The sequence below is a fragment of the Hyposmocoma kahamanoa genome, unplaced genomic scaffold (assembly GCF_003589595.1).
Source record: "Hyposmocoma kahamanoa isolate Upper Pololo Valley unplaced genomic scaffold, ASM358959v1 63, whole genome shotgun sequence".
Taxonomy (NCBI): domain Eukaryota; kingdom Metazoa; phylum Arthropoda; class Insecta; order Lepidoptera; family Cosmopterigidae; genus Hyposmocoma; species Hyposmocoma kahamanoa.
Genome location: NW_020653851.1, coordinates 13,037,690 through 13,062,365, shown reverse-complemented (window position 1 = coordinate 13,062,365; position 24,676 = coordinate 13,037,690). Strand labels below are relative to the sequence as shown.

Genomic DNA, 24,676 nt, shown 5'->3' with positions numbered 1-24,676 from the left:
ATACTATACTATACTATATTATACTATATTATATTATATTATATTATATTATATTATATTATATTATATTATATTACATTACATTATATCATATTATATTAACTGCCTCCGTGGCCTAACGTTTACCATGCCGGACTGCCACGCAGAGGTCCCACGTTCGATTCCCGGCCCGGGAGAAATAGTTGTATGGCCCACAATTATTTCTCTCGTGAGTTTGGATGTAATTTGTGGTTGTCTGTGTGTGTGTCCATGACACCCGCGACACAGGGTTTCCCTAGTGCGGGGCTATGTTGAGTGTGTGCGTTATTTATTTAAATTATATGATATGATATGATATGATATTATATTATATTATACTATACTATACTATACTATACTATATTATATTATATTATATTATATTATATTATATTATATTACACTATACTATACTATACTCTACTCTACTCTACTCTATTCTATTCTATTCACTTCCATATTCTGCAAGACTATGGAATGTGTACTCAACAACCGTCTCCTGTCGTACCTTGAAGAAAACGACTTCCTCAGTGATCGCTAGTACGGATTCCGACGAAGGCGGTCTTCTGGGGATCTTCTTGTGTATGCCTGTCAGATATGGAGCGAGGCTATAGAAAAGCAAGGCGAAGCACTTGCAGTGTCTTGGGACATTTCTAAAGCCTTTTAAGTAAGCATGTTATGGGCTTCCCATTGACCTTTTGCAATTGGATCTCGGATTTCTTGAGTGAACCTTCCATTCGAGTGGTCTTAGAACGCTACCCTTCCGAACATCGAGTCATAGATGCCGATGTCCCTTAAGGTTCCGTCCTGTCTGCAGCACTATTTCTGCTGCATATCAATGATATGTTAATTCCTGGTACCTATGCGTATGGCAGCACAGTTGTAGATAGGTACTCGACCAATGCAAGGGTCAGTAGAGAGGAAATCCAATCTTGTCGAGAGTCAATGGTTAGTCGTTTGGATTTGACACTCAAGGCAGTCTCCGATTGGGGCGATGCCAATCTTGTCAAATTTAATGCTACCAAAATGCAGGCGTGCCTATTCTCCACAAAACAGAGTCCCTTTGAGCTGACTCCGACTTTTCATGATATATCCATACCGATAGCCGACCATCTCCAACTATTCGGAATAGACCTGTCGTCCAATCTGAACTTCGGCAGATACATTGAATCCATGGCCAAAAATGCAGCCAGAAAGCTTGGCATCCTTTCCAGTGTGAGGCGTTACTTCACACCGGGACAGTTGCTTCAGTTGTACCAAGGACAAGGCCGGTCGTGTATGGAGTACGTGCTGCCACCTTTGGGATGGCTCTGCTACATACCAACGGGCCACGTTGGATTCAATTGACAAAAGTCTTACAGGTGACTCGAAATTAGTAGAGGCGAAGCTGCAGAACCTTGGACACCGCCGTAAAGTAGCCTGCTTATCGGTATTTTACAGGATATCTCACGGAGAGAGTGTGATAGAATCACACGATTTAAATCCGCCTTCCTCTTTCCATCATCGGGGGACTAGGCATAGGCTTGGATTCCACCCCTATATTGTGGATATTCCAAAGATTCGCACGAAGAGTTACGCATCAACATTTATATGGCGAACGGCTATGGAGTGGAATTCCCTGCCTGCAGACTTGTTCCTTGAACATTATTACTTGGACCTATTCAAGGCGAGAGTGAATAGGCATTATTTAGGTGTGACTTTCCATCAGGTGAGATGGAGGCCAAATGCGCACTTACGTTTGAATAAAAAAAATATTACAGGTATTTTCAGTATTAAAAGAAAATATGAGTAAATGTTTTACTTGTTTATGTCTGAATGCTATTTTTATAGAGACTTCAAAGGCAGGGTGAGATGGAAGTCACTAAATGCGTACTTTTCTTTTATAAAAATGGTGTACATAAAAAACAATAAATTAAAAATTGATAAGTGATATTATTTTTTTCATATACAAAAGTTATATATTATATCGAGTTCTTAGGTTTTCGCGATTGTTAGACATTATTTATTTTCTATGAAACAATTTTTATCGAATTTAAATCGCGTACATAAGTTTTTTCAAACAAACCAGTGTTTCGAGCCCTTTTTCAGATGCTATGGACACGGCTCACTCATCCGAAAAAAGTTATATATTAATAATAAGTTAAGACTACAGTGTATAGTTATTTTATACATTGTAATTAAGATTAACTGCATTCTTGGTCACAGTCGCTGTATAACATAGTAAAAGTAGTAAGTATAAAATTTATCCCGAAACGAGAGTTGCATATAAAGGTAAATAAATATGTAGGTGTGTAACTGATTATCACGAAACACTTACAGATAAAAATAGTATTACGTCATATAAGTTAATATGTCCTCTTTATCACGAATAGGCGTAACTGACAATTTTAACTTGCAAAATTATTTACACAGTTCATGTTCTGTGTTGTTTTTTTTATATGGCATCGAGTGATAACGAACTAGTTGTGGGCCTGGTGGTCAGCGATAACAGTTGCAGTGCCATCCAGAACTTTAAATTGCAACCATCTGAGGTGCACTGTGATTGCTCCCGTCACCCTGAGATATAGCGGAAAGCCCCATGTGCCAATCTGGAACTCCGTAATGCTCCCATTACTGAGCTTGGCGGAAGAAAGAGGTAAGGTTTCAGTATGAACTCTTTCACAAGGAGTTCTACTGCCGCTAAATGGTTATGTGCATAATTCGTTTTCGTCACAATTATAAACTTACAGGCTATTGTTGTAGGAGACGATGAGACGAGACGAATTATGAAGTATACAATATTCACATCATAGAATTTCCAAAGCCTTTCTGTAAAACAAGTCGTTGTAAAGACTATCTGTATTCAAGACAGGTTATGCAAATATCAGTTCACTCTTCTTTCAAGTACCTTAAAACCACCCATATGCACTGTCGGCGAAGTTTATAGGACCTTAATATTGCTTACTTCCTGACAGCGGAGTAATTACAGATGGTGTTATTTGAATTAAGAAACAAAAATAGTGCACGTGAAACCGTTTATGCATAATATTTAGTTATTCACTTATAAACGAGAAAGTTTTCAGTAATTTTTTGAACTTATATCTTCTCAATTCCACCATTTTGACTTACGGCAGTATTTGGTTTCATTAACTATGTATGTGCTATTAAATATGAATATTCGATACCAAGTTACAAACGTGTAAGGAAAACCTTGACGAGAATTCCACCATCACTATGGAAACCCCCTCCGATTTTAAAGTTTCCGTGTGACTGAACTTATTAGGATATTTGATTTTTTTCAAATTGATTGAACTTTGTTCTTTACCGGACAATATAGACAGACTGGTTGTGATCATGAGTCGCTCTTCAGCGTGTTCTTAAGGATTTACCTCTAACAGTCCCGACTTGGGACTATATTAAATAAAAATCTTGATTTTTCGGATTTAAACTTGTTTTCCGACAATTGACTTTTTCGATTAGTGACGGGATTTATTGTAAAGTGCGATATAAATATACATATACACACCTATGACCTGGTTCAGCCACCCTGCACCTCCTTAATTGCAATCTGCAATAAGAATAAAAAAACTGGTTATAAGTAATGAACAGAGGACGATAATCATTATGAAATAACATACCGTCTAATGTCTTAAGCGATAAGCTCTGTTGTAATAGAAGATACAATCATTGTTTCAAATAACTGTAATAACTTAAAATTTCATATAATCTTTAACAGTAAAATAAGTTAAAAATATTCGACTCAAATACACATTTAAGTAAAGTGTTTATTTCAACAGAAGTATCGTAGGAACATGAACTGAAATATCATCAATAGACTGTCATGTACTTTTTTCGTATTTTAAGTATGGTATTTTCTATTAATAGACTGTGGAGAAAGCAACTGGGATTAGGCAACATGACCCTTCAAATTACTTTGCCCTTAAAGGTGCTTTTTCGTTGTAGTTTGTACTTAAAAAGTTTTATGGTACACTTCATAAAGTTCATCGCATGGTTTTGCGGTATCTAAAACAGATTTGCCCGTTGTAAATTATTAAACTTATTTAATCGTGTGTAAATCGTTTCCGCAGATAAAATAATGTACGTTTTCCTTTGAGATACCTACATAGATATTATGTTATAATTTATTTCTATGAAATAACAGAAACTAAAAACATAGACTGATTGTTACAAAAGCAAAAAGCTTCAATAGAACAGATGCTGCAGGTCAACGGCCAATCAATACCAGTACTGTGCAGTGTTCACGTTCCAATTGCCTCAATCGATTCTGCACTCGAATAATGTATCGATAAGCCCACTTGATATTATATCGATACGATGGAATAGAACAGGCGTGGTTAGTCAACTATGAAGTAGTAAGAATGGTTCTTACTCGGCTTGTGCAACAGCACGATTTGAAGGAGTACGAATTAATATTTTATTGTTTGTTTTGTCTTAGTTATAAAATAAACACGTGGTCGATAAGATAAATTTGCTGATTCACGTGTTGTTTGTCTCTACACTTATAATACCAGACAGCTTAAATAACGTAGTACATATCATACCAATCTTTTCAGAAGTATATCTGTTTCTAATTGTGCCGCACGTTCGCTTGTACACAAAAAAATTAATTTCAAATCTATGGCAGTATACGAACGGTTTATTGTTCAACGTGCGCACCGTTTTGTTGACTGTACCATTGAATATATCGACAAACGTGTTGCGTAGATAGACAACATTGTCTCCTTACCCAGTTATGGTTTCAGTCATAACGCAACGTCTGCGAAACATTATGAAACATTACGTACCTAAGACTTTACGCAACAGTATCTATAAACCGGTTTTGGTATCCTTTTAGGTATAGAAGTTACAAAATCAGTACAATAAAACTTCAAAGATCAATTAATAAAAATAACTATAAATATAAATAAATAAATAACGCACACACTCAACATAGCCCCGCACTAGGGAAACCCTGTGTCGCTGGTGCCATGGATACACACATAAACAATCACAAATTACACCCAAACTCACGAGAGAAATAAATGTAGGCCAAACAACTATTTCTCCCGGCCCGGGAATCGAACCTGGGATCTCTACGTGGCAGTCCGGCATGGTAACCATTCGGCCACGGAGGCAGTAAAACTTTTGTTCTAAGCCTTTCCACTTTTACCGATGTTGTATGAAAACGGTTTTGTTAAAAACAGCTTAGGTAGGTATGCTTTGTAATTCTTATGGTAGGTAGCTTTCTTCTTTTTAAATTTATATGTCAATGTCGTCGCGACACTTTGAATAAAAGTTCAACAACGTGTACAATGTAGTTATAACTAGCATTTAGTTTACCTTTTTGTAACACTAGCAAAACTGGAAGTCCTTTTAGGGATTATAAACATTATGATACGGCTCTGACCCCGGAAGTGGTTTTGAAAGGAAGCGTGGGTGAAGTTGTGGTTTGATGCAGTTTCTTAGCTGAGGTATTGAATAGACTGGTTTTAATATAGCCAGATAGTTATTGTGTAGGTATACCTAAATGTATGAAATTTAATGTATTATATGTATATAGATCATGGCCCGTAAACCGACCCGGTTAATAGGATACAAAAACTGCATTAGGTTTAAATTATGCAGTTATAAACCACTTTTTTTATGTAAAAAAAATATTGGAATCTACGAGGTGACTATGTTACAGGGCAATAAAGATTTGGTATTAAACATATTTTTAATTGTATTGAAACCACCATTACATTACTGTCAGACTTTCTTGCAAAATAAATAATAATCCCACTCGTGCGCGAACCCTGCGCGATCAGTTGCAGTAGGAATATGACCCAAACGGCCGTTCTCTGGATGATCAACAATAAAAACACACAAAAATTATGCACTAACTCCCAGTGCTCACTGTATAACGACACGTATCATTGTAAAGTACACATACTTTTCTATAAATCTAGCTATATGCCATTTTTTACGCCGTGTGTATTATAATTTGATGAATCTTTGTTTGAGTATAATAGACACCGTAATTAATATAAAATTTGCGATAATTACCCGGGTTAAATGCTTAACTTTAACAGATTTTAAATAACACTCCTATGATTTAAATGATTTAATATTCATAGCGATTAGATAGTCTTGAACAAGTCTTAGAACAAATAGTTTTTATACCAAGTTGAAGTAGATGTTAGAATGATAAAAATCGCGGAACTTCTGATCTACTCAGATTCACATTAAATCGTAGTGTAGATAGATATCCACACAACGAAGCCTTGGTAAACAGTGCAGCACAAAAAGTTTTGACAAATTATATCTACCATTATATTTTTTTAGTTTTTATTAGATTTACTAGTTTTATGCTACTGACAACCACTTGAAAAACACACACAACAGACAATTGAAAAATTACAAATTTGTACTATATAAAATGTAAATTCATTCCTTAACGAGAAGCAATGAAGTTCAATTAATTTCCAACCGAAGTGAACCGACCCTTAAGTTCTCAACGTCACGTGATAAAGAGGAAACAGATTTGCCTTTATTTTTTACAACATGTGTATTGTACTGCGAAGCAACGGAATTTCAAGATTCTGTTTACAAACGCGGACAGAATGGCTTAATTGAGATTTCTACGGATAATTGAGTAGTTATTTTACAAGAAAAGCTATTGACTTATACAATTATCTAGATTCTATAAGAATTGATAAATCTGCACAATGAAAGAAAATCACAAGAATGTGAATTAATTTATAGAGATCACGCAGAGATAATGAGCTTTAGTACGTGAGTTAAAGAAAATTTGAATTCTTCATGCGTAATTGTGATGGATCTGTTTCTCGTGCCGATTCTCGTGGAAACATTTCAAAATGTATACCAACATGATTGGCAAAATTAGGTAAACCTAAATTTGACCGTCGAAAACATTGAAGTTACAATTTGATAATTACTTTTAGATCATTTAGTTTCGTCTGTCGCTACGGTTTATTATCATAGGCTTCATTCAAAGCATGAACAAATTTCATATCAACTATAATCATGACATCTATGAAGGATAGCATTATCACATGACCGCACAAGTGAAACTATGCGTGGTTTCGTAATTGATGTTTAAATATTTCGAGTAGATTATCTGTACAATGTTGAAAATTTTAACCGACTTTAAAAAAGGTGTGTATGTTAGGCGATTACCTACTCCGACATTTGTGAACTGATTTCGATTACTCTTTTTTGTTGAAAAGAGGTACTCAGTAGCGGTCCCATTCGAATTTGAAGAAGATATTTCACCTTTATGGATGTTTTGAATGTTGTGTATGTTTTAAATTTCACCCTATTTATCTCTAAGTATAGGAATATTGGAATTGCATCTATATGTATTATTATTATTATTTAATACATATAAGTTTATTATATCATATCCACAGAGTTCAAGATCGCATGAAATACAATATGAAACATATAAACATAAAAAAAGAAACTACCAGTATTATATTACTGGTACTTCTTATATGATTATAAATTCAAAAACACTAATAATATAAGTAATCAGAACCAAATAGGAACGAAAATTAAAAGGGACCGCTCTGAACCGTACCCGGCTCAAACGTCCCCATCACACTAGCCGCATTACCGCGCTGGATGGCCAGTGAAATCTGCTGCACCAGGTAAGATCCAGAGCGTGGATCATAACCCCTTTCTCGGAGCCGGCGGCCCAACTCCCGCACAAATTCCTTGGCCTCAGCAGCCCAAGTCCCCGCAGTCTCCACTGCAATTGGCACAAAATCGTACATTGGTTCCAACGCGCTGTATTTTGTGTGTTTTAATTTTGCCGCATATTCCGCAGCTGACCCGGCAAATCTGGTGGTGTGACTCAGATGGGACGGTGCAAATGTACTGACACACGTAGCGTCCCACAATAGGCATCGACCTCTCCGCCATGGAACCAATGTAAGACCGTCAGGCCTCTTGCCATCCGTACGGCACAACCCCGGAGGTTCCAAGACACAAGGCACGTTAGCCAACACCAAAGCCCGGCGAACTAGATCGTTAATCGCATGATGCCTTGAAAACCGCCCCGCGCACCTTTGACAACTGAGGCCGTGGTGGCCATTCTCCTCAACCATGACCCCACAAATGCAGTGATGCAGTTCACAAACCTTACATCCCAACCGTAAAGCAACTGCAATTCTCAAAGAGTCATTATCCAGCAGTGTGCCTAAATGGGGTGAAGGCAATGCCTGCAACCACGCTCCTGATTCAGGCTTAATTGCAGCCTTTAGGCGTGCCACGTTATCACCCGATGCCTCACCTAATAGCGATGTAGTGATCTCCCTACACAAAACATCATCCCATCCTCTCTGGACGACGACATTATCCGGCCGCTCATCACCCGGACAAACAGTGGACCACCTGGTAAGGGCCTCGGCAAGAAAAGGTATCCGGGTATCGTCACCATTGAAGGGTAATATACGAGTGACTAGTCCCAAAGACCTATGACCCGAAGCCAAGAAAGCCACCAAACCGATCTCTCGACATCGACGTACCCCCAGTCCGCCATGACGAATTGGAAGAGCAGCTTGACACCACTGTGATTCAGTTAGATGAACATTTAATATAGACTCAAGTGATGACTTCAATGTGTCGTCCAGCCTTGCCACATCGTCCTCGAACAACCAACTAGGAGAAGTTCTCAGAATATACAGCACGCGTGGCATCGCAAAACAGCTCCGCAATAAAACAAGCGAGACGTGTGCCGACAAGTTGTCCAAATGTTCCTGAGCTCCAACCAATGCCAACCTTTTATCCTCAAGAGCCGCACTAACCCCTTCGGGAAAGATGGGAGCGCCCAGTAAAGACAAAGATGATTTATGAAGTCGTCGCACACCTGGCACCAATAATTCCATGTCCGACAAAAAGCCCGATTATTTAATTCCTTTGGCCAGTCCACAATTATTGTTACCAGAAACATATAATAATATGCAAAAAAACATAAAACTAAGTGCATAATCTTTTATAGACCGACACTACATGCACAATAAAGCGGAGTAAAAAAACTTACATAAAGAAAAGTGTAAACATTAATTTAATATCATATAAATCATAAACAAATAGTGTTAATATCTTAAGACTATGTGAAAGCATAAAAAAGAAGTTAGGTGACAGAGTTTTAAGAAGGTGATGACATTACGCGCTTGGTTTTTACTGCAGAGAAATAGTGCAAATCAATTATGGATGTAATTCCAATGAAAGCTATGATGACCTAGAGTTGATGATGGAAATGGCAGAGAGATGAGAAAAACTCCTTAACAGTGTACAGCAGCTACCTTGTGTTTGGGCTCATATTATTTGTTTTGACGAGAACTTCCATATTATGCGTCTCAGTTATAGTTGAGCTCGGTAACGAACACGCCGCAGACGGTTTTTTTTAAATAATAATCAGTTATAATTATGTAAAGCTATGTATTTACACGAATGTAAGTACGTACGGCTAGAAATTGTATGTATATTTCAACATTGATATTCAAAACTCTGTGTAGGTTTATGTACAACTTAGACGTGGTTCACTTCAGGAACTTCTGGTCGGTATACGTGTTAACGAATTGAGGTCCAAATTTCCTCATTTACTTCAGTTCCCTGGCTTTGTATATATATATTTATAATATCAAACAACGGTACGAACAAGTCGTGTAGTTGTTGTTCAAATAGCTGCAGTGCCCCTCAGAGCTTTAAATCGCAAAGATCTTAGGGGTGCTGTCACTACGCATGTCACCATGAGACATTAGTTGACAAGTCCCATGTGGCTATAATTTCACCAGCACCCTAATCCTTACAAACCGGAACGCAGTAATGCTCACATTACTGCTTGGTAGCAGAATAAGTTAAGACGACAGTACTTTCCAGGAAGAATCCATTTACAAGGAGCTCTACTGCTACTGAATTCTACAATTAGACTCTAGTACAGATTATTTGCTGTATTAACTGATTGCCTTTAACGGCATACAGCTGTAGTCCGCCGCGTATAAAAACTTTGGTATTACAAACTATCTAATTAAATAATAATTCACAAAATAATTTGTTTGAAATTACCGCTCCCTACGACTTTGAACTAAACCCAATGACGTAAACACCGCACTATCGGAACCGGATGCACGGTTCCTCTTTTTGGTTATTCAACCGTACACGTGTACGTTGCACCTTGTGCGTAGACGAATTGTTCGGTTTACTGAATTAGATTAGTTATAATTAGTTTCATTAGCGGTAGTGCTCCTTTTAGTAGCAGTAGAACTTCTTGTGAAGGAGTTCGTCCAGGTAAGTACTGTCACCGTACCTATGTCTGCCACCAAGCTGTAATGTGAGCAATATCGCGTTCCGGTTTTGAAGGGTGAAACGGTGACATTACAGACACGAGGGACTTTTCAACTTATGTCTCAGGGTGCAGTGTCCCTTACCACTAGGTGCACGACTTGCTTGTCCCGTCGTTTGGCATCATAAAAAAGAAACCTATTAAATAAATCTTTGAAGATACAATTTACTAGCTAAGGTAGCGTTTGAGATTGGTTATCTATAAAATATTCTATACGCCTACAAGTTTTAATGGTTATGTAGAATCCTATCTATCTATGTGAAGTCGAGAGTCCTTGAATTCAATTAGAAGGTGTTAAAGTATGAAGTTATTCTTGCTTATACGTAGATATTAAGTTAAGTAACTTAGGTGTTATGAGATATTGAGTAGGTATGTTGGTACACAAAGCCACAAGTTAAGCTGTGCATATCATCACTTTTCATAAGGTTGACATAAGGTTTTTCAACCGATAATTTAGACATGTATATTTTGTGATTAGTAACTACGTCTCCGACTGCACGCCAAACATACTAGCAGCAGCAGGCGGTGTGACTACATCCTTAGGTGTGGTTCACTGTACTAATTCATTAAATGTTGAACAAAAATGATAACCGGTTATATTTTTATAGTTATATAATTAAAATGAATCAGCTATACTAATCAACCCATCCAATAACCACACCTGTCTTTGGTCAATATTTTTATTTTTCACTTTAGCGACTCGTCATTTGATCTGGAAATTTTTTGGCAGTATCATGTTACCCGCTGGCCACCTGGTTGTTTCAATATACTGCCTACATCGTCGGTTACACAGATGTGTGACTGACGGTGTGTTTGTTGTACACAATAGAAAACAATTGGCAGACCTAATTTTTACGGTCTGAGGATCATCACGGATTCTATTTCCCTAAACATATTACTACGTTTGTTTTTTAGCCTTTTCAGCTTAGAATAAACGAAAGGCGAATCAGTAAAATGAGTCAGGCAATTTAGTTTGGGATTGGTTAAGATTATGAACAATTGGATAAACCACTTCGAGATAAAGAACATTAATACGATCCAAACAACAACATCAACCTATTATACTTTCCATTACTGTGCAAGCACTAACTGCGTCTTCAATATTCTGGTATTTTCTTTGTCTTTAAGGAAAACTATCGCTGTAAAACATTCACACATGTACGTAACTTAGAATTTAAAGTCGTATCGTTCAATAAAAAAAGAAAAAATCATTAAGAACCTAACGTTGGCGGTAAACATATTGTTTCGTTTGGAAGCTAGTGACTGCAAAAATGTTTCTACAAAGGTCTGTCGAAGGAGAAAAATATGTTGTCAAACAATGAATGATAAATATATCTCTATCTCGCTTGTCTGATAAACAGTGTATTATAGACAATAATGGAGAAGTAGCACTGGTTGAATAATTTGATTGATTTGATTTCATATTACCTACTACTTTACAAATATTTATTAATACAAAGATGGACGCAGGTTCGAATACTGTCAGTTCGAAGGAATGTTTCTTTGTGTTCGATCTTTTATTAATATTTATAACAAACTAGCGGCATAATTTCACAAAATGTTAAAACAATGGTAGTGAAACATCAATATTACTTTACAAATAGCTGACAATCAAGTAAAGTATGAGTGGTAAAAATATCATTTGCTTTGCATATCGTTTGTGCAACGACAAGAGACGCAAGCTTCATAGATAAAAAATATATATTTTTTGTATTGCTCTTTCAGTTGTTGGCCTGGTTTAGTCTGCTAAATAGGTATAGATTGGAACAGCAAGATAATAAATAAAATTGATATTTCGTGTATATATACCATAAACCTACATACCTATATTATGTCTTTGCAATGAACGATTTCAAAAAAATCCACCCACACAAACTTTTGAACAAAAAATACAACACAACAAGTGAACAAAAGCAAGTTACACAACTAGATACAAAAGATTTCAAGTTTGTCCAACACAATTATAGTTAAAATATACCCCTAAACTTGGTAAAATACTTGTGTTTTAGGAGACAAAAGCTCTGGCTCGCTTTTCATGGATCGCCTTTAAGGGTAAATGTATTAAACTATATCAGACGCACTTGAAAAATACTTTTTATTAACTAAAAATTAAGTTAAATGTACTTCTTATACCCTAGTTATTTTTAAATAACGCACACACTCATAGCCCTATTAGGGCAAGCCAAACTCTTTATAAATTGCAATGCAATATGTCTATCTATGTATAGAGTAAACCGTATTACCCAGAAAGAGCGTCTCAAAGATTTATCAAAGTTTGTTTAAGTGTCATGTTGCGACCTAGTTTATGTCCTTGTGCTTAATTTAAACAAAACGTTGTGAACGAGTAACGAAAATTGTAAAGAGATATGTGCAGGTGCCAGGTGACTGTAAGATAGTTCGCTCTGCGTTTCTTTAAGTACAGGACTGACCAGTTCTTACGGTCAGTCCTGTACTTGAGTCGGCACACGATTAACAATTTAAAATATATAATCTGCCACTATGATACAAAGTTGAAACTGTGTGTAAAAAGTTTTATGTCGTTTTTTTGGTATTGAGTAATTTAGAATAAGACTGGAACGGGTTTTCAGATATATACATAAATATGCCTTATAATAAGAAATAATAATAATAGCTACCCTAGTATAGTCCCACTGCTGGGCACAGCCCATTTCTCACAATGAATGTAGGAATGTCTTATTTTCGATAAAATTAATAGAACGTTTACACTTAAAACAATTATTACCGCTTCTGGTTTACCTTTATCCAGCAAATAAGTTTTAAAATAATTTCAGATGTTTTCTGACTTGTATAACCTACTAAAACCTCTTGTTGATCAAAATGCACATAATATTTGAAAGCATCCTGGTCTAGACAATACTATTTATATGATCGCGTAAACGCCCATTATATGTACATTATAATGAAATATCGCATTCAAATTTAGCACAATACATATTATCAAGAGCATAAGATATCTAGAAAAATACGTTTTTCATGCAAAACTAAGGGGTAACGTGCTTGGGTCTGAGCCATGTTTTATTTATGGTACCAAGTGATGGGATGAACAAATCGTGCTCCTGGTGGTAAGCGACACGCCTATACATAACAGTTACAGTGCCATCAGAGCTTTAGATACAAAGATCTTAGGGACACTACCACTGCGCCCGTCACCATAAGACATTGAACGTAGACAAGTTCAAAACCGGAACTCAGTAATGCTCTCATTACTGCTTGGTGGCAGAAATATGTAAGGTGGCAATACTTCCCTGAACGAACTCTTTCATAAGGAGCTATACTGCTTCTTATGTTAATATTTATTATGTTAATTTGAATGTACATTGAGCATTTAACGCTTTTCCCAACTACAATTGCTTGGCCTTGGGAGATTTATATTAAAAGTCCAATCAAGTAAGTAGTTAAACATAAGCAATAGGTCAATGGCATATACCTACAGATCTAGACAAGTTTCATCCATCGATATAAAACTGGTATTGATCAACACACCTGCCCGAATTACCTGTCGTAGACAATAAAGAAACGTTTGATCATCTCTCTGTAAGGTATAATCATGGTTATAAATTGGCAAAAGTCTTGCAAACAATTCTTGGGCACCGAAATAAAGTCAATTTACTAATACGTTGGGTATTGGAAATGTGGTTTCATTCCCGAGCGATATTTAGTAAATAAAGTTATTTTAGTCGAAAAGTGATTAGGAATTCCACATTTATTGGTGTTGTACTACCGGCTAAACAATAAAATGATTAAGTATGCAGTTTCTGACACGTTTAAGCAATAATAAGTAAACGACGTCAGTGAGATTTTTGTTACATAAAATGGATATAGACATTCAATTAAGGAGACCTAATTCAATGGGGAACCTAGATTTTAAATTAATGAAATAAAATCAGGCGGAGAAAATTTCACAAGCGCCCGATGGCAACTGACAAGGCAGCAGGCGGCGCAGCGTGTCATTAAACCGCTGGGCAATTTGCAAATTTTTGGATAAATGTGAATTTTATAACTATAGAGCTTGTGAAAAACTAAAATTTACCAGGATCTCTGTATTACTTAAAGATAAATATCTCCAAACAAAAATTATTTACAAAGTTACATATTTTGTTCTTAAATAAACTTTTACTTTTGCCTGTTTTCAGGATTTTATATGACTGGATAAAGTATATCCCATCATGTAACAAATTAGCATATTCTTTAGACAATACCCTTAGGTGTATCGTATATTTTTTGTAAGACCGTTATTTAATAATAAATATCTAAACCATCTATCAAAAAAGATCTTGCAAAACAGTTTTCCCGCTTTTCCTCCGCTAACTCGCCTTAATTATTACCCATCACGGCGTACTCTTTAAATTACGTCAATTAAGAAGGTAAACTACGGATATCTAAAACTCATCAATCAGTCATCGTTTAAAAACAATCAAAATAAAACCATTTGAGAATTTCAAGATCTTATTGAATTTAAATATGAATAAATCTGTACGAATTACAGTGAACGCAGAAGAGAAAAATTTGGCACGGTAACAGGAATGATATAATCAAAACTTCAAAAGAATAAAGAGAAAACAAAAACTCCGCGATACATATTATGACGCAATTACACCTATATTAGTAACTACACCAAAATAAATATTGGAAGCATAATAACCGCGCACGATTTTGATTTAGATACTCATATATTTATGTTTTAAATAAGTAGCATGTACAACCAGAGATTTAATATTTTTATGTAATGTACTGCTTTTTATTGTATGTGTATCTAAATGCATTAAATGTTACTATAATTATAATAATGTCGTGAACAGTAACTAATTATTCTTTTTTTGTAAGTCAGACAATGCAGATGTCATCTACACATGTTTAGGAAGGCACGCAGACGTCAGCTATATAAATATGTTTTAATGCATTAGGACAGAGCAGAGTAAAAACCTTTATTGTGTAAAAACAGGAAACGTTTATTTATTGTCTAATGACGGCTTTTGGTTATCAAAAACATGTACTCCATAGCTGTTTTACCGTGTTTTATTTTGTGTTAGGCATTTAGAACGTTTAATTAGTGATAATCATTTGATACCTATATTAAATGATTATCACTAATTACACACTCCATGGTCACAGATTGACCAACCAGTGGCAGATGACAGTCTTAAGAATAGGCATCGTCTACACTCTTTATATACAAAAAAAAAAAACGAAAAATCGGAAAAATATAAGGAAATCACAACGTGGTAAGAAATGATAATTATTTAGTGAATAACCACGAAAACCTGTAATTAGAGATAATCATTTAGTGAATAACTACGAAAACCTGTAACTAGTGGTAATCATTAAGTGAATAACCACGAAAACCTGTAATTAGTGATAACCATTCAGTGAATAACCACGAAAACCTGTAATTAGCGATAATCATTCAGTGAATATGACCACCAAAGTCTTAATATCCCTATTTAGTTGATATTGGCTTTGTATTTCCTACAAGAATAAAATACAGCTTACGGAGTATATGTTCTACTAACAGAAAGTAGCGTTAGGTTCACAGAAGCATTTGACATTAGATATTATGACATCACGAAGGCATAGCATAAAGTTCAAATAACACCTCAACTTCCGTCAGTTAAGAATATTTACGATCTGATCCAATGGCTTGGTGACCATAAATGCCACGCACTATAAATCGCTCGGCATGAAACCGACGTACGTTGTACCCTATAAAGGCCACAGAATGGGCTATAGTATGGTGTAAGCAATAGCTGAGTGTACTCTTTAAGGTTTCATTGGTTTACATTTATTACGGAAGATGGAGGGCGACTAAAGCCTCTTCGCATGACTAAAATTGTACCCATTATCTTAAAATTAGATATTTACTTCGAAGCGTGACGATGTTAAATTACAAAAAATTGGTTGGTTAAACACAGCTGGTAAATTGTTGGCCTAGTTCATAATAAATAAGATTGAAATTGTCATATTTACTAATGATGTACCTACATGTGCTTTAGGTACTTTCCTATAAATATTTATAAATGGTAGCATTCCATTCTCTACCTATTTTAATTAATTACGTTTAATATTTACTGGTGTGATGCAATGGAATGATATTATTTTTATTATTGCATAAGATATAGTTAAATCAAAATTTATTTATAAATATGTTGATAATGAGTGCAGTATATTTTAACGATTGTCGGCAGGCAAAAATTCAAACTTATTATTACACTAAAATATTAATTCTTAATATGTATTACAGTGTTATAAATTTATTAAACATATTATTATTGTAAATTCTTTCGGTGTAAAATCAATTTTCCAAAACATCTAATTTTGTACACATTTACCGGCAATGCGGCTGGTAGCTTTAAAGGTATCTAGTAGAGTGAAGAAAATACTTTCATAGATATCTCATAAGTGGCGCTACGGTAAAAGTCGTTAAAACCAAAAACAAAGATTTTTTTATTTAAAACCCCGCACGAGGAAAGACCCTGTTCGCGGGTGCCATAGACATTATACATAGATAACCACAAATTACACCCAAACTCACGAAAAAAATATTTGTTTTTTGAATAGATTTATTCATAATAGGGGTTAAAGTATGAAATTGCCGATTTGTACTGAAAATCTAAATTGTTTATTTTTTAAATTTTTAACAAATTTATTTAATCAAAATAGTTGCCATTATTATCTATACATTGCTGCCATCTAATGGGAAGGTTATTAATGCCTTTGCGATAGAACTCCGACGATCTAGACTGCACAAACTGTGTGAAAGCATTTTGTACTGCCTCCTGGGAAGAAAACTTCTTGTCACGTAGATAATTGTCCAAATCACGAAAAAAATGGTAGTCCGTTGGAGCAAGGTCTGGTGAATATGGAGGATGACGAATGGTTTCTAACTGCAGTTTCTGAAGGGTCAAAATGGTTTCTCGTGCTGTGTGAGGTCTCGCGTTGTCGTGGAGCAATAATGGTGAAGATCGATTCATGAGTCGGGGCTGTTTTACTGCTAGTTTTGTCAACATGGTTCGGAGTTCGGCACAATAGACATCTGCCGTTATTGCTTGACCAGATCGGAGAAAACTATAGTGAATAACACCATGCTGAGACCACCAAACAGTTACCATTACCTTTTTATTGGTAAGTTTTGCTTTAGGACACTGTTGTGGCATTTGACCTGGGGTCAGCCATTGCATTTTTCTTTTCCGGTTATCATAAAGAATCCACTTTTCATCACATGTTACAATTCGATCCAATATTCCTTCATTTCTGTACCGGTTCAACAAGGCAACACAAGTTTCAACACGCGTTTCTTTCTGCAGATCAGTCAAATCATGAGGCACCCATTTTTCGTATTTTTTTATTTTATTGATTTGACGCAAGTGAGTCAATATTGTGGGTAAGGTAACGTTAAACCATGCCGCTAATTCCTGGGTAGTTTGACTAGGATCGGCTTCCACTATCTCTCTTAATTCATCGTTATTCACCTGTGTGGGCGGTCTTCCTCGTGGCTCGTTCTTTAAGTCGAAATTTCCATCACGAAAGCGTTTAAACCAAAATCGCACGGTGCGTTCATTAGTAGACCCCTCTCCAAACGCAGCATTGATATTGCGGGCTGTTTCTGCCGCGTTAGTTCCGCGTCGGAACTCGTATTCAAAAATCACTCGAATTTTCGCAGTATCCATCTTTCTTGTCTAAATTGAATAACAAAAACAATTGAAAGTCGATATTCAAATGTTTCAAATTTAAAAAAAAAAAATCACAGAAACCATTTGAAAAAAGTTTCATTCGAAAACCTCAAACCATGAAGATTCTATGAAAATTCAAAGAACCTATTGCAATAAAACGGCAATTTCATACTTTAACCCCTAATATTTGTAGGCCATACAAATATTTCGCCCGGCCCAGGAATCGAACTCTGCGTGACAGCTCAGCATGTCAACCGTTCGGCCACAAAGGCAATCACAATGTTAGATCTCTATATAAATATATAATAATGTTAGATCTCTATACCAAATAAGAGGCCAAAAGAGACAGCTAGAGAAGGCGATAGTATGTAACTTTGAATGCGATCAACGAAACAATAAACAAACAATTATTAGCATAATTGAGTTTAAAAAAATACATAAATTTTATTGAAACGTTATATAATAATATGACAAAACAAAATATTTGAAGTACTGTTTTCGCACGATATCCAAAATAAAATGCAATTTTGAATTACTCCGAAACGTCTTGAAATCAGTTACGTCCTCAAGCTATTTTTTCTTAAATAATAGAGTTGTAAATAATTCATCGCCGAATTTCACCGAGTCACTTCGATTTCTCGGAAAAAATATTGGCTTATATACATAGTTGTTTTATTGATGAACATACTTTAAAGTTAATAAAGTTGTTATACCTGCAGAGAAATGACGTGGGACTACGGTATCTATCGTGGCTTTTACATTGACCTATTTCAAATAGGTTGACTAAATATAGGGGTGAATTAATAGGCCGTCGGCGATTTATTTCGTAGGTCAAGGAAAATACATAGCACCTCTGGTACCTACATGTTCGTAAAGGTCGGTAATCTATATAGACATTTCTACGTCATTTAAAAATATAAAAATAAAGTTTATTTGACAGATTGGCAGCAACAATTTTATTATCACTACGGTCCGCACACTAGGCAAGCCTGTATCATGGGGTCCTACACAATCGATTCACATAATATAATAATACTTTACCTCTAAAACGAACACGTGGACATGTGGCTACTGTTGCTTTGGGGAACTGTTGTACCGTGAATAGTGATTGATACACGGCCATTTGTTTACCGGAAATTATTGATAAACTCCGTAAAAATAACCGTAAATGTTGTATCATCTTGCACCACGATAATGCCAGTTCCCACACGGTCAGACAGACAAATGAATTTTTGAAGGTGAACAACGTTGACCTTATGAGCCATCCCGCGTACAGTCCCGACCTGGCACCTCGTGACTTTTATTTATTTCCAAAAATTAAGAACCAGCTACGCGGTCAACGATTTTCATCACCTGAAGAGGCTGTCGAAGAGTATGAAAAATATGTTTCAGAGATTGTCACGGAGGAGTGGCATAAATGTTTTTAAAATTGATTCATTCGTACGAAAAAGTGCATTAACGCTAACGGAGAATATTTTGAGAAACAATAAATTCAGTACTGATCATTTATAGTATTTTTTTCTTATTCATTCCGGAAACTTATAGGGCGCCCTGCGTATAAGGACGTTGTTGTATAGGTATTGATTATATAGTCCCTCATGTTTTGAGCCTCTTAAGCAGAGGCAGTGAACAACATCAAGTTTTCAGGACGACCTGAGGTGAATTATAAGGAAAAGTACACAATAAATAATATATGCGGTCGAATTCAGTCATCCTCCTACTTACTGATGACACCTCAAAATTGTTTTTCATTTTCAACTGTATAAAATTTATAACCACATTTGTTTTTTATTTATGTTTTTCATGGAACTGATGAAATTGGTTATTCGAATTTTCTTGTATTTTGTCTTATATTAGTATTGGTCATAGATATCGTTGTGCATAGTTGTCATTCTTTCTTTTAAAGCAGAATTTGCAATACGTAAAAAAAACATTGTTTTTATCGAGTTCTTAGGTTTTCGCGATTGTTACACATAGGAAATGAAACTATTTTTCCGGATTTAAATCGCGTATATTTGTTTTTTCAAACAAACATATATACGCGATTTAAATCCGGAAAAATAGTTTCATTTCCTAACATTGTTTTTGTTTATTTCAATAAATGAATATTAAATGTGTGCAGTCTGTGTAATGTCTTCACAAAACCTTCGTTTTATTTCCAGAACATTGGGCACTTTTAAGATACAAACGTATCTTGCACTATTATTTTTTTCCATCCTTTAAGTATAAAATACAGATTTGAAGTCTGATAGAATCATCGATTGACACGAAACAAGAAAAATGTTTAAATCAGTTGTCAAAATCCTTAGAGAAAAGAAATTTGATGATATCTGAGTGTGTTGGAGTTTTTTCTCTTTCCCCCCAATGCACTCTATCTTATGAATGGATTAGCCAACATAGGACCTATTCGCAAAATGACCTATAGTCGTAAAAGTACGTAATCGTGGTAGGCTTTTCTGAAAATGCCTTATTCGGGATATACCCTATTGTACTTAAGATATATTCGCACAAAGATTTATTCTTAAAAGGACTTATTCTTAAAGAGATTTATTCTTGAAATACCTCATTTTTCTAATTGTTTGTCAATTCACTTGAATTAAAGAATAACGATTTCGTAAGTTGCTTGTTGATAAAACAATTTATTTAAATTGCTTTGGCTTATTAAATTTGTTTTTAAATAAATCTAGTTCATTCAATTAACACCTTTACCGTTATAACGTAAGAGTGCTTAAACCATAATTTGTGATTTTACAATTATGATGTGTGATCTAAACATCCCTCTTCTTTGATATAATAGTCAATCTAACACGTGTGTAGACCACAAAGATTAGGTGACGTAATTCTAACAAGTATGCACCTAATCTAAACATATCTAAAGAGGCCCTAGCAATAAATCGAATTCTTAATGCTTGTGTTTAACTTGGGAGTGATATGGTGCGAGATTAAAAAAAGATTGATTGTAGTGGACATACTGTGGACTTCGGTTTTATAGATTGTACACCTATGTGATTTATATACTGCCTCCTTATTGTAATAGTTATAAATAAAAATAATTTATTGTGAAAGAATTAGTGATAAAATTAATCACACAATTACTTCGGTAAGAATTCTAGACTAGGTTTACAACGATGGAATGTCTAAGGTATGTTTTCTCGTTGACTGACACATTACTTTGTCCTCCTTGTCATATCTAAAGCATTTGCATTTTGGTAACTTTCGAGATATTGCAACTAAAGTTTTATCATCGCAAAAAATGGCATATTGCTTAACAATAAAACTGAAACTAAATAAGATTAAAAAACCGATTAGAGTTGGCTGTAGATCTCGTTTTACTGATCCCAGATATGGTATTATCTCAATTATGCTAAAAAGTCGATTACGTTAGTTATGACAAGGAGGGCAGTATTGTTATATTACGTATATACTACGAAACATGTTTTAACTAAGTATACTGTATACTGTTACAAGAACAAGACAGAGGTGTGAAGGACGACAACCGATTAGATAATGCCGTCGATGACGCCAGCTTCTAGGCGAGATTTTAGTTTGTATAATGCCATCTTAAGAATGATTATTAGAACACATATCGTAGGAACATACTTATAAGGATCACATATTTATATTATGTTTATACCTAGTACACATGTTTGGCCATCAACTATTTAGGCCTTTTGTTGGAGGCATTGCACGGCGGCCAAGCAATAATGTAAGCATAGCTGCGTGTTGGTTTTGAAGGGTAAGTGTGCTAGTGCAATTACAGGCACAAGAGGTTTGTCAACTTATGTCTCAAGGTGACAGGCGCAGTGCTAGTGTCCCTCAGATCTTTGATCTTCAGATTTAAAGCTTTGAGTGGGGCTGCAACTGCTATGGATAGGCGTGTCGCTTACGACAAAGCGCGCGACTTGATTGTTTCGTCACTTGGTATAAAGAAACTTTCAAAACCGTTCCGGTGTTCAAAAATTATAGACTTTGTATTCCGCATTTGACTGATTTTTATTTAATTCTGAAATTTTAAATTTTGATCAGGCACTAGTGTATAATTTTCAGCTACAATATACAATAATGTTGAAACTAATAATTGTAGTATGTGTTGATACATTACCTGCGGTGTCAAATAGGTTGCAAAATAAACAATGAATCCTGATACGGTCTGCGAATTAGCGTAGGATGGTCGTATGAAGATGATAAAACCGTCAAAATTGATATCATTCGCTCAGTAGAGATATTTTACAGATATTTTTAACGAAATGCGCATAGTATTATTTTATTTTGGCGTTTTTTGGAACAAGCATATTTCATATATCTCAGATATCATGCAACCAATCAAATTATATTACAGTGTATCATGTTCCTATAAGTATACATAATTGTGTCCTTATTTATGGATGCTTTGTCATGTCATGAGGAAAATTTATTATGTAGGTGGTTGGTTACGAGTAACTGTATACCTAAGTACAAGATGTTTTCGAGATTCTTCTTTAATTAAGGTCATGTTATTCTTCTCTTTATCTCATTATACCTTTATACGAGTTCTTATCAATTTCGTTATAAGGAAATTAAGCAGAATATTCATAGTACTATCTAATTTTGCCTTAAGTGTTGTGTTGATATTGTTTAAGGTGGTAGCTGAAATATAGCATTGTCTTTTTCAATGATAAATAAATTTTGAAAATGAAAGTCTTAAGTATCGAGAGATATTTTATAAAGTTTGTTATTTAATTAAAATAGTTACTAAGTTTTAAATTGTGATGAAGACTATGTGTTGAATTCAGGACGAGATTACACGTGAATTTTTAGTACATCAAATAGTCGCGAATTAGAATCCAGGACGCGTTTCGTAAATTCTGCGCACGAGTTGAATATATTTAAACTTGAAACGCGATGATTTATGATCGACCTTTATTTTGGTCCTGTGTCTCTACCATTGTCTCTACCTTATTTTGTTTCCGTGCTATTTTGTTTAGAGAATATGAAGTAGGTATAAAATATTATTTACAGGTACATGTTTATATGCTCATCTGCATCAACCTACTGTATTATTCATATACTTTTTTATGAAATAACTCCACTAGTTTGCTACGAAGCGTCGAAAGCCGAAAAAACTCTAATGTAGCTCACTTGGAAGAGCAAGAGTGCTGTCGGTTGAAAGGAATTTTTCTTTGCGTTCATTCTTTGTATTAATCATTGCAATACCTACTATTTTCACCTAAATATACTCAGTATTTCATAATACTTTGTAATTCATTATGTCTTTAAACTTATTTTAAAGGACAACAATACATTGATAGCACATGTAGTATATACATAGTTTACAAGCATTTATATGTATATGGGTACATTATATGTATAGAATATAGATGCTCAAGCAGTCATCGCCTAAAATAAACTTTACTATGCGCTATTGAAACACAACTAGTCTTATGTAAATTAGAGGATAAACAAACCCTACGTAGTCATAAATTTAGATCAACAATAGATTGATTTATCTTCATTAGTCATTGTATTGTTTTCCATTATAATTCGTTTAATTAAGTTATTAGATTATTACCAATTTTATACGTTACATTTTTAATGACATACTAGATTCTTGAGAATTCATAGAAACATTTTGTATACACTTAATTAATTGAATTATATGTATGAGAAATTCAAAACTAGGTATTTAGAACAAATTACTAATTGACAATACTGAAGTCAGTTTGGTCTTATGGCTTTTAACACTGGGGCGCTGCTAGCATCTCTAATGTAACGGTTCTCCAAAGGGTGCAGAGCAATATACTCCGACAAATGTGAAATGTACCATGGTTCATAAAAATAACGGAGATCCACGAACTTCATGATATGCCCACAGTTAGTGACGTCATAGCCTTCTATGGTGATAAATACAGAACCCGGCTACAACATTATCCAAATCAACTAGCCAAGCCTGTCACCATGCCTGAAAGTATACGATGATTAAAAAAAGGCGTGACATCTTGACCACGATAGTCAGGAAAACACCTGACTACACAATTTATAAGGCTCGGCTGCACTGGGATATGATACTACAACCGATAGTTTCCCAATGTGGTCCCTACCGCCCATAGTGGGCGCTGAAGAGTCCTAGGAGATTCAAAGAATTCGCAAGCATTGATGCTGTCCAGGAAGTGCTACCATATTTGAAAAGAAAACCTGAATTATCTATATAAACTACATTACAAATATATATTATAATGTTTTTCTTTGTAATTTTTGTGTTAGGTTAATTTAAAAAACATGTTTTCAATTATTTTTTGTGGTGGTGGGCATTGTAATTTTTTTATTTCGCCTAAGTGGGCGGTGAGCCAAAGTTTGGGAACCTATGCTACAACCCATCTGTTTATAGCCAACAAGGGTGATTGCAGGATAAAGCAGATAAAATAATAATGATAGGCAATCATACCAATACCAATTACCTGGTCTCAGTCTAGGGCATTATATGTACTGTGTGTGCCAGAGCAACGAACTCCAGGGCACTAAAGTACGAAAGTTCGTTTTCAAAATTGGTGCTATCGAGAGCGCCAACCCAGTCCCTGAGGTCGTCTAAGCTGAATTAAATATTTAAATTTGTCTAATCTATGGTAGCTAATTGTGACTCTTCGTTTAAATAAATTCATTTTGA

General features: G+C 35.2%; 1 protein-coding gene across 1 annotated transcript in view; it reads right to left on the bottom strand.

The window, feature by feature from the left end:
* LOC113230478 (insulin-like growth factor-binding protein complex acid labile subunit) overlaps nt 1-24,676 on the bottom strand; it is a 50,552-nt gene that overhangs the window by 9,509 nt on the left and 16,367 nt on the right. Inside the window, exon 2 of the mRNA XM_026464423.1 lies at nt 3,524-3,565. The gene's annotated coding sequence lies outside the window, so the exon portion shown is untranslated. The remainder of the gene's footprint in view (nt 1-3,523; nt 3,566-24,676) is intronic.